The sequence below is a fragment of the Haematobia irritans genome, chromosome 5 (assembly GCF_050003625.1).
Source record: "Haematobia irritans isolate KBUSLIRL chromosome 5, ASM5000362v1, whole genome shotgun sequence".
NCBI lineage: Eukaryota > Metazoa > Arthropoda > Insecta > Diptera > Muscidae > Haematobia > Haematobia irritans.
This window is the reverse complement of record NC_134401.1, coordinates 171,745,605-171,764,686: the sequence shown is the minus strand read 5'-3', so window position 1 is coordinate 171,764,686 and position 19,082 is coordinate 171,745,605. Positions and strand designations below refer to the sequence as shown.

General features: G+C 35.3%; 1 non-coding gene across 1 annotated transcript; it reads left to right on the top strand.

Moving 5' to 3' along the window:
* The first annotated feature begins 13,418 nt into the window (after positions 1 to 13,418).
* On the top strand, positions 13,419 to 13,520 carry TRNAY-GUA (transfer RNA tyrosine (anticodon GUA)). Its single transcript has 2 exons — positions 13,419 to 13,455; positions 13,485 to 13,520. It is a non-coding gene; the product is annotated as a tRNA-Tyr (tRNA).
* Positions 13,521 to 19,082: the final 5,562 nt, after the last annotated feature.

Sequence of the window (19,082 nt, the reverse complement as noted above, 5' to 3'; positions counted from 1 at the left end):
TATGAAGAAGAAAAAAGTGTTGTTCCACCAAGACAACGCACCGTGCCACAAGTCATTGAGAACGATGGCAAAAATTCATGAATTGGGCTTCGAATTGCTTCCCCACCCAACATATTCTCCAGATCTGGCCCCCAGCGACTTTTTCTTGTACTCAGACCTCAAAAGGATGCTCGCAGGGAAAAAATTTGGCTGCAATGAAGAGGTGATCGCCGAGACTGAGGCATATTTTGAAGCAAAACCGAAGGAGTACTACCAAAATGGTATCAACAAATTGGAAGGTCGTTGTAATCGTTGTATCGCTCTTGAAGGAAACTATGTTGAATAATAAAAACTAATTTTGAGAAAAAAATGTGTTTTTCTTTGTTAGACCGGGGACTTATCAGCCAACCTGTTATCAGATCACTCTCGTATTTGACTCAATCGTCAAATGTCTATAAATTCTTCCGAAATTAATCTCTGAGCTTCAGTCTCGAATAAGACATTTACTTTTATTTTCCAAGGCGAATTCAGGCTCCTATCTAAATTCAATTGCCAATAATCGCCTTCTTCCTACTTACAAATCACTTAGTTAAAGTGAAAGTGCAGTAAAAATATACGTTTTATGGCCCTTCCAAAAAATCAAAAACCTTCACGAAATTTCAATAGATTTTCCTATTGAAATTTTCTTTAATGTAAATCATTCAGCCGTCAATTTTTCCTTCATGTCCATAGCGAAGTATTAATATTTGTCGTCTGATTTTTTGTTTTTTCCCCCTTGAATTTCTTACGTTCATTGAAATTTATTTCCTTCTTCACGTTTTGGCAAATAATGAAACGAAAATAAATCCCAAAATTTTCATAAACAAATTTCATGCTCAACTTAAGATTTATAACGTGCAATATTTGACAACTACCACAACAAAAACGTCTCTCAATGAACGACATCAACAACCGTAGCAGCAGCAGCAGCAGCAACAGCCGCGGCAACCAACAACAGAAGAAGCAAAAACCCATAGCCCCAGAGTACTCCTCGTACAAATCACATAAAATTTATTACAGTGTCATTTGATTTGTATGAAAATCGGTTCATTCGTTCGTGTGATATCTTGGGTTTGACGATGAAAACGGCAAAAGAGTACAACAGTCTGGTGTTAGTGTTGCCAAATTGGATGTGAAATTTCATTAGGCCCATGGAAATGTAAAATACCCACAACATGTAAGAGATTTTCATCTCACACAAGAAAGGCATAATGAGAGTGATAAATTTGAAAACTATGGTTTCATGTCGTAAACACAAAAAATTCGTGTCCTTAAAATACGAATATAAGTTTTGCGTAGCATACAAGACGCATTTCTCTGAAACGAAGATTTTTTAATTGACTAAAGGGTCATAAACTTTTCATTTAAAGGGGTTTGTTCTTAAACTTGGACGATTTCACTTTAAAATGGGCATCTTCACATAAAATATTCTTGATTGAAAAATGAAAAATTTGAAGGCGAGTTTAAATTTTGCATTTTAAATTGCGGAAAAAACAAATTTATCAAGGACTTTGATACTACATGACGAAAACAGGCAGAAAAAGCAGTAAATTATGATCAGAGTCCTAATATCAAGTACGCAAAAGCTAAATTCGAATGTCAATTGCGTCCTAAAAGTATCATTGCTTCTTTGGTTCGGAATTAACACCTAAAATATGGAAAATATGGAACTTGATCAATTGATTCATTCAAAAGAAAACGCCAGATACCCATATATGAACTTTTCCTTGATTTTTACGGTAAATAACTCAATTTAACTAACTTTAACTTTTAATTTGCCCGAACGGAAAAATGTGTATAGATTTGTTTCTGGCGTTTTCTTTCTGGTGTTTTCTTTCCAATGATTCAATTGATCAAGTTCCTTAATGTTTCGATATCCGGCTAATATGAAAAGTACCGACAAAATCTTTGGAACTGAGTAAGAATTTTTTCAGTGTAGTTACCACTTGGCAGCCAGTTTGAATTTTATTTTCGAAAATATGGGCCTACTCGGCTTGACATAATCCATTTAATGCGACAGGAAGAGCTCATCTTAGGACACTTTATGGACTAGATGTCCCGTTATCTTGAATTATGAGAACCTAATGCTTCATCCCAATTTCCTTAATTTTAAAACTATGGACATTCCCATTGTCCTGGAATGACAAGATCTTCGTTTGGCTCATTGTTCCATCGGATTTGAATATGTACAATTTGTGATTTACGACAATCGCTCTCGTAGCTCGGAGATTCCTATATGGACTTATTCTCACCGCCTGATATACGAAAAATTAGCAATCGTGTGGTAATCCTCGTCTCTTGATATGTATTGAATGTGGAGGCTGAATTATCGTCGGATTCTAAAAAAAAAAAACAAGTATATACGGCCGTAAGTTCGGCCAGGCCAAAGCTTATGTACCCTACACCATGGATTGCGTAGAAACTTCTACTGAAGACTGTCATCCACAATCGAATTACTTGGGTTGCGGGTTAATTACAAGGTAGTCCAAAAGTAGTATATATTAAACTAAAAAAGGCCGATTAAATACGTATATAATTATGTTTAAAGTTTCTATAGAAATAAAATTTTGACAAAATCAAATTTTGACAAAATTTTCTATAGAAATAAAATTTTGACAAAATTTTCTGTAGAAATAAAATTTTGACAAAATTTTCTATTGAAATAAAATTTTGACAAAATTTTCTATAGAAATAAAATTTTGACAATGTTTTCCATAAAAATAAAATTTTGGTAGATTATTTTTGGCTCGAGTGGCAACTATGAATATGAACCGATATGGACCAATTTTTGTGTGATTGGGGATCGGCTATATATAACTATATGGACCAATTTTGGCATGAATATTAGCGGCCTTATACTAACACCACGTTGCAAATTTCAACCTGATCGGATGAATTTTGCTCCTCCAAGAGGCTCCGGAGATCAAATCTAGGCAACGGTTTATGTGGGGGCTATATATAATTATGGACCGATATGGACCAATTCTTGCGTGTTTGTTAGAGACCACATTCTAACACCATGTTCCAAATTTCAACCGGATCGGATGAATTTTGCTCCTCCAAGAGGCTCCAGAGGACAAATCTGGGAATCGAGTTTTTATGGGGGCTATATATAATTATGGACCGATATGGACCAATTTTTGCATGGTCATTAGAGAACATATACAAACACCATGTACCAAATTTCAGCCGTATCGGATGAAATTTTCGTTTCCTAGAGGATCCGCAAGCCAAATCGGGGGATAGGTTTATATGGGGGCTATATATAATTATGGACTGATGTGGACCAATTTTTGCAAAGTCATTATAGAACATATACCAATACCATGTACCAAATTTCAGCCGGATCGGATGAAATTTGCTTCTCTTAGAGGCTCCGCAAGCCAAATCGGGGGATCGGTTTATATGGGGGCTATATATAATTATCGACCGATGTGGACCAATTTCGGATGAAATTTGCTTCTCTTAGAGCGATCGCGAGCCAAATTTGGGGGTCCGTTTATATGGGGGCCATACGTAAAAGTGGACCGATATGGACCAATTTTTGCATGGTTGTTAGAGACCATATACTAAAACCATGTACCAAATTTCAGCCGGATCGGATGAAATTTGCTTCTCTTAGACCAATCGCAAGCCAAATTTGGGGTCTGTTTATATGGGGGCTATACGTAAAAGTGGACCCCTTCCAATGGTGGAGGGTATTAAAATAGAAAAAAGCGATTGTGGCGATAAAATAAAAATACCATCTTCGATGGATAGCTTTAACGAGTTTCGTGTGATTGCACGTTTCCTTTTGATGAGCCTCGTCTTATTGCCCCGTCCATGAAGGGTAAAGTGACAAAAATTACCTATCCCTTGATTGAAGGTCCGTGAGATAGCTTAGACATGAAGCTTCGAAATGAGCCATTAAAATGGAACCAACAAAATAAATTCGTAAATATTACGACTATTTTCATAAATAATTAACAAATTTTCTGTTAAACAACGAAACGTTTGAAAATCTTCATTGTTTTGATGAAAAAGTTATATCTACACAGAAAAAAATTCCACTGAAAATTATCCAATTAAAGTTTTAATTGAGTTTTAAAAAATATTCAATTAAAAATTTAATTGAATCAACAAATTTTTTAATTGAAACAAAAATCAATCACCAAAATTAATAGTATCAATTAATTTTTTAATTGACTTTCAATTAATTTTTTAATTAATACTATCATTTCTGTGATTGAAGACATTTCAATTAAAAATTAATTGCATCAATTAATTTCGTGATTGAAGACAAAAAATATTTTTTTGTGTGTAGGAAAAAGTTGTAGGCTCAATTTTAATGAAATTTTCTCTGAGGGACATACTTTCTCACACAGAAAGCATAACAAAGTTTAAGTGCAATTCGAGGAAATTATTTTGAGACCGCTAACTAAACGTGAATTCACTGATACACAAAGAAAGTAATGGACTGTACTCTGCAAATGAGCTTTGAAGGAGGCGATGAATTACCATCGGCTGGTAAGGTGATGGTCATCGGATTCATAAAGTCGTAATTTATTCTCAAGATTGGCCCAAATAAAACTCCTTCTTTTTTCCAATGTTGGAATAGTTACTCACTGAGCACATACATAGGTTAGGTGGCAGTCCGATATGTCAGGCTCACTTAGACTATTCAGTCCATTGTGATACCATATTGGTGAACTTCTCTCTTATCACTGAGTGCTGCCCGATTCCATTTTAAGCTCGATGACAAGGGACCTCCTTTTTATAGCCGAGTCCGAACGGCGTTCCACATTGCAGTGAAACCACTTAGTCGCTGGTATGTAATGTAACCAATTTATGAGCTTTTTAAATTTTATGTTCAAAAGCAAAAATTCTTTCGAATTGTCTCCCTTTGGTACGAGTTATGGCATTCAAACCGACCGACAAACCGCTGCACGTTAGAAGCATTCTAGTCGAAACGCCGTCTTGCACATAAAGAAATATTTTCATTAATACAATGAAAATATTCGTTAATACAACGAAACGTTACGTTGATTAACAGAAAATTCGAAAAATTTCGTTGTATTAACGAATTTGACTCATTTTTAATGACACGAAAACGAAAAATTTTCTAATAGTTTGCAATGATCGATACTTTGGTATTTTTTATTGCCAACCTCACTCTGCAAAATGTCCTATGTCAAAAGTCTAACGGATTCAGATCCGGAGATTTTGGTGGCCAATGTACGGTAGAAACGAGAAACCTACTGTACAAGCCATTCCTTGCTGACACATGTGTTGAATGCGATTGTGCTGAGTCCTGAAAATGTCCATAGCCATGTCGTAATGCTTCTCTGATCGATATTTATCCATGGTGTATTAATGCGAGCGGGGAGCAACCATGGCGGTCTACAACATTACCGCCGTTACTAAAGTTTTGGTGGCCAATCGAAGGTGTACATTTTCAGCTAACCGATAATTGTGTTAATTCACCAAATGCTAATTTTTGAATTTTGAATGGCTTCTTATCGGAGAACCCCATATTCGGTAAACGGCCACGTTCGTGCAAGCGTAGCAACAGCTTGGCCCTTTATAGTCTATCCTTTTCGTACATCGGTGAGCTATTCCACTTTTTGGAACTAGCTCATTTTTCAATAATAGTTGCATCTAAACTTGCGATGTTCAGCTCACGAATAAGTTTTTTGCGGAGTTCGATGAAATCTTTCCTTCACTTTTCGGATCATTTCTGGTGTTGTTACCGTTTGTGTCCCATTTTTTTACGCGGTAGCGAGCAATGGTATGAGAAATAAAAGATTTATTGACATTTAAATAGTGGAGGACTTCCAGCCAAATATAAATCAAGTTCACCTTCGCGAATAGCCATATTTCTGAATGCAATAGATCAACATGCATTCGTCAGTTTGCAAACAAGAAAATGAACAGACGAGCGGTTTAGAAATAATAGCATCCTGAAGTTGATTACATATCAGCCACATTGCATATGGAAAATGAGTTAAAAATGTGAATGTCGCTAGCCCGTAATTATAGTAGGTTTTATTTTCGTCCTGAACTTAGTACGGGACAATTTAATGCCTCCTAAAATTCTTGACAAATTTTCTTTTGGGAATCACTGGGATTCCCTAATAACTTGAAGGATTCAAAAACAAATGGCCTTTGAACAGTGAGCGAACACCTTCAGTCACCCGTACCCACCTATTCACCATGTAGGATTGTCACAATCATCGTAAAGCACATACACACAGAGCGCACGTACGTAACATCAATGAGGCTCTGAGACTCTTTCGTGTTTGTCCACATTGACGTCAATCTTGTTGTTGCTCTTGTTGTAGATGGTGGTTCCATTTGATTCCAACAAATACCAGAAGCCGTCATTTGTACATAAATTACAAGAGACTTGGTTCATATCCATCCGTCCAATGCATGCATGCACAACCCACTAACTAGACTTCAAGAGACGTAGTCCAATGAAGGAGCTATTCCCCCCGGGTGGGAAAAAGGAAACCAATTCAGAAACCGTACCCAAAAAGTTCGTTTAGGTCAACTGTGATAGATTGACCTTTAGAGACTTGTATCTCAGTACTTTAAGTTGTTATTTAATATCCGTTCGATTTTTGTTCAACATCTTTGATTGCTTCTCAGACACTTCTACTACTATCGGTCCCCAAGAAGTTTCTCAGATTCATACTTCACTGCAAAAATTGGTTGTATTTTTTTTTTTTTGGTTCCTAGAGATTTTTTCTTCTTGTTTCCTTTTAAATGAATTCTTGATTTTTTCGAATATTCAATGGGAGGGATAGGGAGATGCTATGATGGGCCACAGCATAGAGATGGGTGTTAAAAATGTATACGATTTTCTATGTCGGCACGATTCTGCGCCTTTTACACTCGATCTCAACTCATATTCATTTTCGCAATACTCGTCGTGCCACGACAGTGGCACCAACAATAACAAGAACAATGTTTGCTCTTTATGTGTGTAGCAAAAATATCTATAAGCCGAGTACTGCAAATGTGGCTACGAGTATGAATAGTGAGTGAGTCTGTGAGCAGGCAACTCAAAAGAAATTGTATGTGGGTATTTGGCACATGTCGAGATAGACTAAAATGTGAACACTCAAAAAACTCAGATCTGTTCAAATGGGTTCGATAGAAGGAATGCTACTAAATTATTGGGATCCAGCATATTTGAGATTAATAGCACTGATGATCAATTCCAATTCCATTTAATGTCAAATTCAGTCATTTAAAGAATATAAAATTTTTGTCACTTTTCGGTTAGCCTAACGTGGAATAAAACACTGTAAGGAACAACGAAATTCTTCTGCTATGTCACACCGTTCGAGGACTTCAAAACCACGTCCCTACAAATTGGAACCAAACGTTGGGTTTTTAATTAAAGTGTGATACGGTCAACATTAGGTCAATATAAACTAAAAACCTGAACACCCCTCATATTGAAGGTGTGTGTGTGTAGAGTGTTGCTCCTATTTTGATTTTGGAATTCACTCTTCAGTTGTCAAAATGCCGTCCAAGCAAGAAGAGCAGCGTATCAAAATTTTGCTCGCCCATCGCGAAAATCCGAGCTACTCGCACGCAAAGCTGGCAAAATCGCTAAAAGTTGCCAAATCAACCGTTACAAATGTAATTAAAGTGTTTGGGGAACGTTTGTCGACAGTCAGGAAGTCTGGATCGGGGGGAAATCGAAAACCGGAAGCCGCTGAGACGACAAAGAGAGTTGCCGGTAGTTTCAAGCGAAACCCTAACCTCTCTCTCCGAGATGCCGCAAATAAGTTGGGTGTATCGTCTACAACCGTGCATCGAGCAAAAAAACGAGCCGGACTATCGACTTACAAGAAGGTAGTCAAAGCGCGATCGCGGAGGCTGTACACGACGATGCTGACGAAGTTTGACTGCGTGGTAATGGACGACGAAACCTACGTCAAAGCCGACTACAAGCAGCTTCCGGGACAGGAGTTTTATACGGCAAAAGGAAGAGGAAAGGTAGCAGATATTTTCAAGCACATAAAACTGTCAAATTTCGCAAAGAAATATCTGGTTTGGCAAGCCATCTGTACCTGTGGCTTGAAAAGCAGCATTTTCATAGCTTCCGGGACTGTCAACCAAGAAATTTACGTGAAAGAGTGTTTGAATAAACGTCTGCTGCCTTTCCTGAAGAAACAAGGTTGTTCCGTACTGTTTTGGCCGGATTTGGCATTTCGTCATTACGGTAAAAAGGCCATGGAGTGGTACGCCGCCAACAACGTGCAGTGGTACGCCGCCAACAAAGTGCAACACGCCAGAGCTCCGCCCAATTGAGAAATACTGGGCTATTGTCAAGCGGAACCTAAAGAAGACCAAAAAACTGCTAAGGACGAGCAGCAGTTCAAGGCAAACTGGCTTTCTGCGGCGAAGAAGGTGGACAAGGTGGCTGTACAAAATCTGATGACAGATGTCAAGCGTGAGGCCCGGAAATTCGGATTTGGAAAAGCGAAAGCCTAACTGAATATTTTTCCTGAATTTTATACTAATTGAACTTGAAAAAGAAATTTAATTTGATTTTTTAAATAAACGATTTCACCGATTTACACGCGTTTTCCCTTGACCAAATTTTGACCGTATCACCCTTTATCTGTGCAAGCTCCAGACGTACGTTGACTTTAGATATAGTCGAATCCTCGTAAAGTGAGATTTCCCAAAGGTGGAGTTATATCCCCGTCAATGTTCAACCACTAGCTATCTCCTATTCTACCTCCATCCGAAGACATTGAGATTGCATCATATTCGGACGACTGTACAATCATGGCATCCGGGCCCTCTGCGATCAGTTAAACATCTACCTTGCTGATCTTACAAGTTATTACACTGCTAGAAATTTGAGGATATCCGCCACCAATCCTTAATTTGGCTACACTATTTGCTACATGAACAGCAGACGTTTCCAGGCAGTTGAATGTTAGAGACGGCTCCGACAAAAAACTATCTGTAAAATCTGTACACGCCACTGCAAATTGTGATAAGCTCTAGAATAGAAACAAGGACTTCGATTCTCTTGCCGACAGCAATTGGGGAGCGGAAAAACAAACCTTAGGTTAGGTTAGGTTATGTGGCAGCCCGATGTATCAGGCTCACTTAGACTATTCAGTCCATTGTGATACCACACTGGTGAACTTCTCTCTTATCACTGAGTGCTGCCCGATTCCATGTTAAGCTCAATGACAAGGGACCTCCTTTTTATAGCCGAGTCCGAACGGCTTTCCACATTCCAGTGAAACCACTTAGTGAAGCTTTGAAACCCTCAGAAATGTCACCAGCATTACTGAGGTGGGATAATCCACCGCTGAAAAACGTTTTGCTGTTCGGTCGTAGCAGGAATCGAACCCACGACCTTGTGTATGCAAGGCGGGCATGCTAACCATTGCACCACGGTGGCTATAAAAAACAAACCTTGTTGACCAGTCAGACAAGTAACAGGCAGTGGAATAACATACAGATCTGTCATAACGCTTCTAATTCTGGCAAGGTGTCTCCGCATTACTCCCCTGATCATTTTTATGTGGAAACCAAGATCCTGTTTTCAAAGCAATATCCACTGGATTCACAGAAAAAAATTTCACGAAAATTTTTCCAATTAAAGTCTTAATTTAGTTTTACAAAATATTCAATTAAAAATTTACTTGATTCAACAATTTTTTTAATGCAACAAAAATCAATCACAAAAATTAATAATATCAATTAATTTTTTAATTGATACTATCATTTGTGTGATTGAAGACATTTCAATTAAAAATTAATTGGATCAATTAATATCGTGATTGAAGACAAAAAATATTTTTTGTGTGTTCTTATGACAGTAAACATCAAAATCATGATCTTGATGATCTTCATTTTCTAGAGCTCCAGATCCAGCATTACAAAAGAGAGACTCTAGATCAGGCAACATACTGGTCTGATCAGGTTTCATGAGTATACTGTAGCTGAAGCGGTGATAAGCTACAAGGTTAATGCTGCTCTCGGAGTCCCATCAAGGATCGATCTAGGAGGGAGCCACCGTGGTACAATGGTTAGCATGCCCGCCTTGCATATACAAGGTCGTGGGTTCGATTCCTGCTACGACCGAACACCAAAAAGTTTTTCAGCGGTGGATTATCCCACCTCAGTAATGCTGGTGACATTTCTGAGGGTTTCAAAGCTTCTCTACACAGAAAAAAATTTCACGAAAAATTTTCCAATTAAAATTTTAATTGAGTTTTAAAAAATATTCAATTAAAAATTTAATTGAATCAACAATTTTTTTAATTGAAACAAAAATCAATCACGAAAATTAATAGTATCAATTAATTTTTTAATTGGATCAATTAATTTTTTAATTGACCTTCAATTAATTTTTTAATTGATACTATCATTTCTGTTATTGAAGACATTTCAATTAAAAATTATTTGGATCAATTAATTTCGTGATTGAATCAGAAAAAAATTTTTTTGTGTGTAAGTGGTTTCACTGGAATGTGGAACGCCGTTCGGACTCGGCTATTAAAAGGAGGTTCCTTGTCATTGAGCTTAACATGGAATCGGACAGCACTCAGTGGTCCACTGTGGTATCACAATGGACTGAATAGTCTAAGTGAGCCTGATACATCGGGCTGCCACATAGCCTAACCTAACCTAAGGATCGAGGAAAAAGACGTCACACAGTAGTTCCAACCCAACTAAGATCAGACAAGTGCAGTCGCCTCAATTCCTATTTATCAGTGATTGAAAACAGTGTAGCGACGTGCTTCCCATCTGCAGTCAAGGGCACATGACACACGTCATTGTTCCCTTGCCTAGCTAAAACTGACAGACTCACCACCAGATCACAAAGGGCGCATCCTACCTTAGGTTAGGTTTGGATAGTGGACATCCGATATTTTTGGCTCATTTAGGGTCAATTTCTCTATATCTGCTTAATAGATATCCTGTCTATAAAACAGCTGATCCCAACAAAATTTGTACTAAACGATAGTCGAGTCCGAATGCCGTTTTACATTACGGTGAAACCACTTTGATAAGCTTTGATACACGGTCAGGAAATAAGCTGATGTACCAATAGTAAAACGCAAAAATGGATGATGATACAAGACTCTGTTGCAACAATAACTTCATTATTCTATTCTAACGGTTCGATTTTCAGATATGTTCCGTTTTTAAATTACATTTGTTTTGTTTTATACACAAAAAAAATAAATATGAATTTGTACATAAATGTGTACATTTTTGAAAATTTATGGACTCTTTCATGAAATAGATGTATTTTTTTTTTATTCGTAAATACTTGTTATTAAATTAAGCACTTTTTAATAATGCGCATGGATTCTTCCATAAAATTAATGAAACTTTACATAATATATCCAAAAATACTGTTTTTCTCTTAGCATGAGAGAGCCACAACATAGAGTTACTCTAATATGTATGCAATACAAGACAAAAACCAAACATAACGTCTTTGTAGGCACACGTGGCTTTGCTGTGTTTGGTTTTTTCAGTTCAGTTTGAGTCGCCGTCGCGATTCGAAGATTATTTATTGCTGAAAAAGGTTGACGAAATAAAACTATTTTATTAATTAACTGGAAGCATTAGTACTCATTTTTATAAGTATTAAAAAATATTATAAAATGTTTTTTACTCGCAGAACTTTAACGCGGTTTTGAATAAATGGGTTCATATATTTTAACTAATTAAGAATTAGGGGAAAATCGAAAAGAAAAAAAAAAGAAGAGCTATATTTAATGCATGACATTTTTAATATATTATATAAAAATACATATTTTTCAATGTCGAAAATTATGTATATTTCATTTATAATATTACAAATTTCATGAATATTATGTATACATTCATAGTCAATGAAAACCTGTATTTTTTAATTTATGAACTTTTTTCATACAATTTATGAATTCCGTGTTTGGAAATTTTTTGGGACCACTATTCATAAAATAAATGAATTATTTTTTGGTGTGTAATTAAAAAGTTGAATGAATTAAATGTGTCATCTTTTTAATTCTGTTTAAATTTTAATTGGAAAATTTTAGTGATATTTTTTCTGTATAGTTAAGTTTTCTCTTATTCATATCATACGAAATGTGAGCAACACATTTCTATTGTTGGAGTGAGTTACTTATGTTACCCGCATCGTTCTCCAATGGCTACCACATTTGAACCGACAACATTAGTTGAGTGTATGAATGTAGTTCATTGCTCAATTACAATTTTCGTTTAGCTTTGTCCGTGTAGTTGAGGTTGTTGGCGCTGGTTAGTTTTTTTTTTTTTATTATTGTTGGAACTGCTGTTGAATTTTAGCTGTTAGCTAAAAAATGTGTTTTTGTTTTTGCGTTGTCTTATTTTCTGTCATCAACAACAACGATAGGGCACTCTAGTACCAGAGAAATCCAAAAGCAACAGCACCAGCAGATTAAATATTCTCGTTGACTCTATTAAAGCTAAGATTTTAGTTGCTGTTCTTGTTGTTGTTGTTGTTGTCTATGCTTGGTGTACTATCGGCCCTGTTTGTTGGTGCTTTTTTTGATGAATATCTTTTTTGTTTCCCCTATCTTTTCGTTTTTTTTCAAAGCTCTATTATTCATATAAAAGCAAAAGCGATTCTTTTGTTTGAAACTATTGAAATGAGACACTGTATTGTTGTTGGTGGCGGTGATGGAGGTGGCTATGGTATCTCACATTGATGTTGTTGTTTTTTTTTTTTTGCCCATATAGCTTGCGGCTCATTCACCAAATGATCGAATAACAATAACAAATAAGAATAACAACAAACATCATTTACAGCAAGTTGGGCATTGTATTATATTTTTTTGTTGTTGTTGTTTGGCCCTAAATACTGTATTGGAATTATTGTCGTTGTAATTGATGAATGACACTGATAAAGAGTACAAACACACATTATTATCATATAGACCCCACGAACAAACACACGAACCCCCATGAATAATTGAATATACGAGACACTCGCATTTACATTCACTCTCTCTTTTTTTCTTTTTGACTCTCCGCTCACCCAAACCAGCCAGCCACCCATCTATCTACGGAACATATAACACTTACAGAGCAGCACATTTTAGAAAATTTTCACTGGCTGTGTTTTTGTTTTGGTGGCGTCTTTTCTTGCTGTCGTTTTCGACATTCAAATCAACACCTTTTCGCCCCCAAAACACAAATTGCTTTGTGCTGTATATGTGTGTGTGTTTTTTTGCATACTTTGGGGGCTTTAAGTTTGTCTTTTTGCCCGGTATTTTTCCATGAAAATAAATATTTTTGAAATACTTGGCATTTTTCAAATGTCTTTAGAGGTCTGATAAGTAATGCGTTAGTTGGCGTTTTGTTGTTCAACATGGCTGTCCAACGGGGCGCTTCATATACCTTCGATAGCTCAGTTGGTAGAGCGGTGGACTGTAGAAAGAGATGGCGCTGATACCTAAGCAGATATCCATAGGTCGCTGGTTCAAATCCGGCTCGAAGGATACTTTTTTAAAAAGAAATTTTTTTTTAAAAAAAAAATCTAAACAAGCCTAGTTAACCAAAAGGTATTAAGTCGACTTATTACCTTAAAACATTTTGTGTGGTTACTTTTCGTTAATTATTATTAAAAAAAATAAACTTTTTGAATTGTTATTTTGAGTCATTCCCATACGATTACTTGTAAAATTAGAAAATTAGAAGAAAAATTATATTTTTATTTTAATTTTACAAATTCATTTTAGTTTCTAGCGGCTAAACTCGATCTTAGTACTCACCTTAAATTAGAATAAAAGTCGATAACAAAATATTATTTTGACAAACTCCGATTTAAAGTACGTTTGATTTCACCAGTATAAATTTTATTTATAATATATTTTAATTATATATTTATAATGTATATAAATACACCCAAAATAGTTTCTTTAATCCGAATTTATGGGTAGCTATGCAGCGATTGTCTCCAATCTTTTTCATTTACTTTTAAATAAAAATTGTTAGCATCAAAAGAAAATTTCGCTTGTCTAAAATTTTGGAATAGAAAAGTCTTCTTTCAGTACAGGAATGTTAGAAACATCTGCTATAAAAAGTTGCCTTATAAATTTAAATTGTATAAAGTCAATGCAAATGGAATTGTAAATGAAATTTTAAAAAAAGTTTTTTTTAGTTCATATTTTATATAAATCGCCAAAGTGGTAATATGGCTTTTTACAAATTTCAAAGCAAAATTAAGAAGAATACTTTACAAAAGTCAAAATAAGCCTACTTTTCAATGTAGATTTAAATCCCTATAAACCCCCTTTTATGTAGCTTTATTAAAGCAAGGTTAGCTAACCAACGTAACCGTACAACAGATCAGTGAGCGTCATAATAAAGTGTACATACGAATTTGTTTCAAAACAATTTGTATTTCAGTCTTTATATCTACGATTTTATTAGGCATTATTTGTTTTACCTATAGGGTACTAAAATCTCTGCTTAAACTTAAAAATCAACACTGAAAAACTCAAATCTTCAAAACTCTACTAAAACAGATCCTTTGTGCACTTTATTAATTGTACAGTTAACAACAAATGTCTAGCTGACGCTTAGAGTTAACGGAGCTATACAAAAATGCCCGTAACGGGGTTAAAAATAAGTTTCTATTGAAATACCTTATACGCACCAGTGAACTATTAATATTCGATATTAATAAAACGTATACGACCCCATGTACATAATTATACCCTCCACCATAAGATGGGGGTATATTAACTTTGTCATTCCGTTTGTAACACATCGAAATATTGCTCTAAGACCCCATAAAGTATATATATTCTTGGTCGTGGTGAAATTCTGAGTCGATCTGAGCATGTCCGTCCGTCCGTCTGTTGAAATCACGCTAACTTCCGAACGAAACAAGCTATCGACTTGAAACTTGGCACTAGTAGTTGTTATTGATGTAGGTCGGATGGTATTGCAAATGGGCCTTATCTGTCCACTTTTACGTATAGCCCCCATATAAACGGACCCCCAAATTTGGCTTGCGATTGCTCTAGGAGAAGCAAATTTCATCCGATCCGGCGGAAATTTGGTACATGGTGTTAGTATATGGTCTCTAATAGCCATGCAAAAATTGGTCCATATCGGTCCACTTTTACGTATAGCCCCCATATAAACGGACCCCCAAATTTGGCTTGCGACTGCTCTAAGAGAAGCAAATTTCATCCGATCCGGCTGAAATTTGGTACATGGTGTTAGAATATGGTCTCTAACAACCATGCAGAAATTGGTCTATATCGGTCCATAATTACATATAGCCCCCATATAAACTGATCCCCTGATTTGGCTTGCGACGCCTCGAAGAGAACCAAATTTCATCCGATTCGGTTGAAATTTGGTACATAATGTTAGTATATGGTCTCTAACAACCATACAAAAATTGTTCCACATCGGTCCATAATTATATATAGCCCCCATATAAGCCGATCCCCAGATTTGACCTCCGGAGTCTCTTAGAGGAGCAAAATTAATCCGATCCGGTTGAAATTTGGAACGTGGAGTTAGTATATGGTCTCTAACAACCGTGCAAGAATTGGTCCATATCGGTCCATAATTATATATAGCCCCCATATAAATCGATCCCCAGATTTGTCCTCCGGAGCCTCTTGGAGGAACAAAATTCATCTGATCCGGTTGAAATTTGGAACATGGTGTTAGAATGTGGTCTCTAAGAAACACGCAAGAATTGGTCCATATCGGTCCATAATTATATATAGCCCCCATATAAACCGTTCCCCAGATTTGATCTCCGGAGCCTCTTGGAGGAGCAAAATTCACCCGATCCGGTTGAAATTTGCAACGTGGTGTTAGTATAAGGCCGCTAATAATCATGCCAAAATTGGTCCGTATCGGTGTATAGTTATATATAGCCGATCCCCAATCGGCACTCGAGCCAAAAATAATCTACCAAAATTTTATTTTTATAGAAAACATTGTCCAAATGTTATTTCTATAGAAAATTTTGTCAACATTTTATTTCTATAGAAAATTTTGTCAAAATTTTATTTCTATAGAAAATTTTGTCAACATTTTATTTCTATAGAAAATTTTGTCAAAATTTTATTCTATAGAAAATTTTTTCCAATTTTTTTTTCTTTAGAAAAATTTTTCCAAATTTTACTTCTATAGAAAATGTTGCAAAATTTTATTTTTTCAAAATATTATTTCTATAGAAACTTTAAACTTAATTATATACGTATTTAATCGGCCTGTTGAGTTTAATATATATCACGTATGGACTATGTGGTATATATTACGGTGTTAGGAAGTTTTAAGATCCTTGCCATCGGCAAGTGTTACCGCAACCCAAGTAATTCGATTGTGGATGACAGTCTTCAGTAGAAGTTTCTACGCAATCCATGATGGAGGGTACATAAGCTTCGGCCTGGCCGAACTTACGACCGTATATACTTGTTTGCACTAAAGTCTCATCCGATCTTCAGATTTGAATTTATGGGGACCAATAACACTGAGTTTGAATCTGATTCATAAACATATAGGTTTTATGTGAACGCTGAGAACCTCGTCTGGTACTCGTTCTATTAACGATGTTTAGAAACCGGCATTTAAATTCGATTTTCGGATATTCTTGGTTCTGGTTTATTTTTATATGGATAAACGATTTTTTTTATCGCTATCGTAGTTTAAAAAGTATACTTTACCGGTGAGAATTTCTGAAAAGTGACACAAAAAGAGACAATCGCAATAAAATGTGGCAGAAGTGCTTTAAAAATGGGATAAAAAAGTAAAACACCATAATCTAGCAATAATTTAATCGAAAATCAATGACTGATATTGACACATCGGGAGAATAGCTCAGTTTACCTACTAAGAATATTTTCTTTGCATACTTGTAGGCGGTTCAGTGAGTATTGTCAATATTTTGCTGGATATTGTCCCCAAATAGGGACACTTTTGTTTCAAAAATCCCCAACATAAATTAATTATGTTCTCTTTTCCTGTAAAAAATGTACACTTTTTGCATTTTGGTGGGAAAATGAACTTTATAGGTTCTTTTCTAAAATAACAGGCAAAAGTGCCAAAAGGCTTCGAATTCTGTTGTGAAAATAGTGCCACGAATAAAGGCAAATTTCGGGCACTGCCGACACATGATAGTGCTGCGATGGCCCTGTTTGCTCCTTTGAATTGTTTTCTGCCCGTTGAAATGATTGCATGTTTTTAGGTTGTTGGCAACATTTTAACATTCTGTACAGACAAAATGAAGACAAAGCACTTTTTTCAGAAAAGAAAACACAATAAAATTCCTCAAAAAAATCACCAAATACATGTTTGACAAGTTTGTATGAAAAACAAAAAAGAAATAGGTTCTATTGTAGAAAATTCTTGATAATTTAAAATAAATAATAAATAAAATGTTTGTCTTCCATATGCTCGAGAAATGAAAATTGGAGGGAGCGAATATTTACTTCTAAATACTCAAGCTATAAAATTGTGTGCTATATCGATATGAAGGTAAACCATCTTCATCATTTATATATTTATGGAATATACACACAAAAAATGTTTTTTTTTCTGGTCCAATCACGAAATTAATTGATCCAACTAATTTTTTAATTGAAATGTCTTCAATCACGGAAATGATGGTATCAATTAAAAAATTTATTGAAGGTCAATTAAAAAATTAATTGATCCAATTAAAAAATTAATTGATACTATTAATTTTTGTTTCAATTAAAAACATTTGTTGAATCAATTAAATTTTTAATTGAATATTTTTTTAAAACTCAATTAAAATTTTAATTGAAAAAATTTTCGTGAAATTTTTTTCTGTGTATTGTCCAAATTAGTGACGAACACTCATGAGGGGCAACATTTAGGCATTAGTCCTCACGAAATGATTTCACAATTGTATAAAGTGGTCTTGGCAAAGCTGAGTAAAATTATAAATTAGCGATTTTGTCTCCAAAATAATATCCTGGATCTGTTTCTAGCCCACATGCCCCATATGCACCCTATTGTATGCCGTGGAATATGGAGGAAGAAAGTTTTTTTTTTCTAAATTTTGACAATAACCAGCTTATTTCTTTTTTAATAATGTAGAAACAAAAAGAATTTCATTTAAACCATTATTGTAAATCAGATTTATTTTGTTGAACCTACTTCGTAAAAATCTCCAGATTCATGGGAATCCCCAAGTTCCCAACATAAAACTTTTGTCGCCATTTACGACAAATATCCTCAATTTGGGGAAAAGATCCCAGATTACCATAAAAATAATAAAAGGAATTAATTAAAAAGTGGCACAAAAATGTAAAAAAAGTATTGCGATTAATGGCACATTAAAAAATGGCAAATGTGCCTCTGAAGTGATACAATGGTAACATTGAATGGCACCCCAGTTCTTCTCAAGGCACAACTTTAAAAGAACTTCCAAAATGCTCTCCCAAAGATGTTCTTTATTTTAACTGCACAGGAAGTTCACTTGAGTCAATTTCTTTATAACTCGCTTTTTTCATATTTTTAATGGGGAATTTATTTTTTTTTTTTTTTTTTATTTCAAATAGGTTAAAAAAGATTAAGAATTAATAAAATGGTACAAATTATTTAAATTTAGCCGAAAAAGTTGCTAAATTATTTGTAGAAAAATTTCGAACTTTTGAAAAAATTTGATCACAAAAGTTCCAGATAAGCGTTATAATGCATTAAAAATCATAAAAAAATTAAAAATTATTTATATGTCAAAATATCACAAAATTTCTTAATTCACATCCAAAACACTGAATTCGCCTCACACCTTGAGAAGTGAAGCAAATTCAGTGCAGCGGCTGTTGAAATGGTGGACATCCGTCCTATGACAAGCCCATGTTAAATTCATCGCTTCTGCGTCAATTTGGCATCACTTTCGTATCCAAAACAGAACATTTTCACTACTTTTTTGGCGACGCTGGGATGTCTATTCTCCAGTCTCTTTAGTCAGTTGACTTATGCAAAGGTGGTGGAGTCACTAAATCGATATGACAAAATGACGATCATTGCAATCCCTAATCTCGCATTGGCAATGCGAA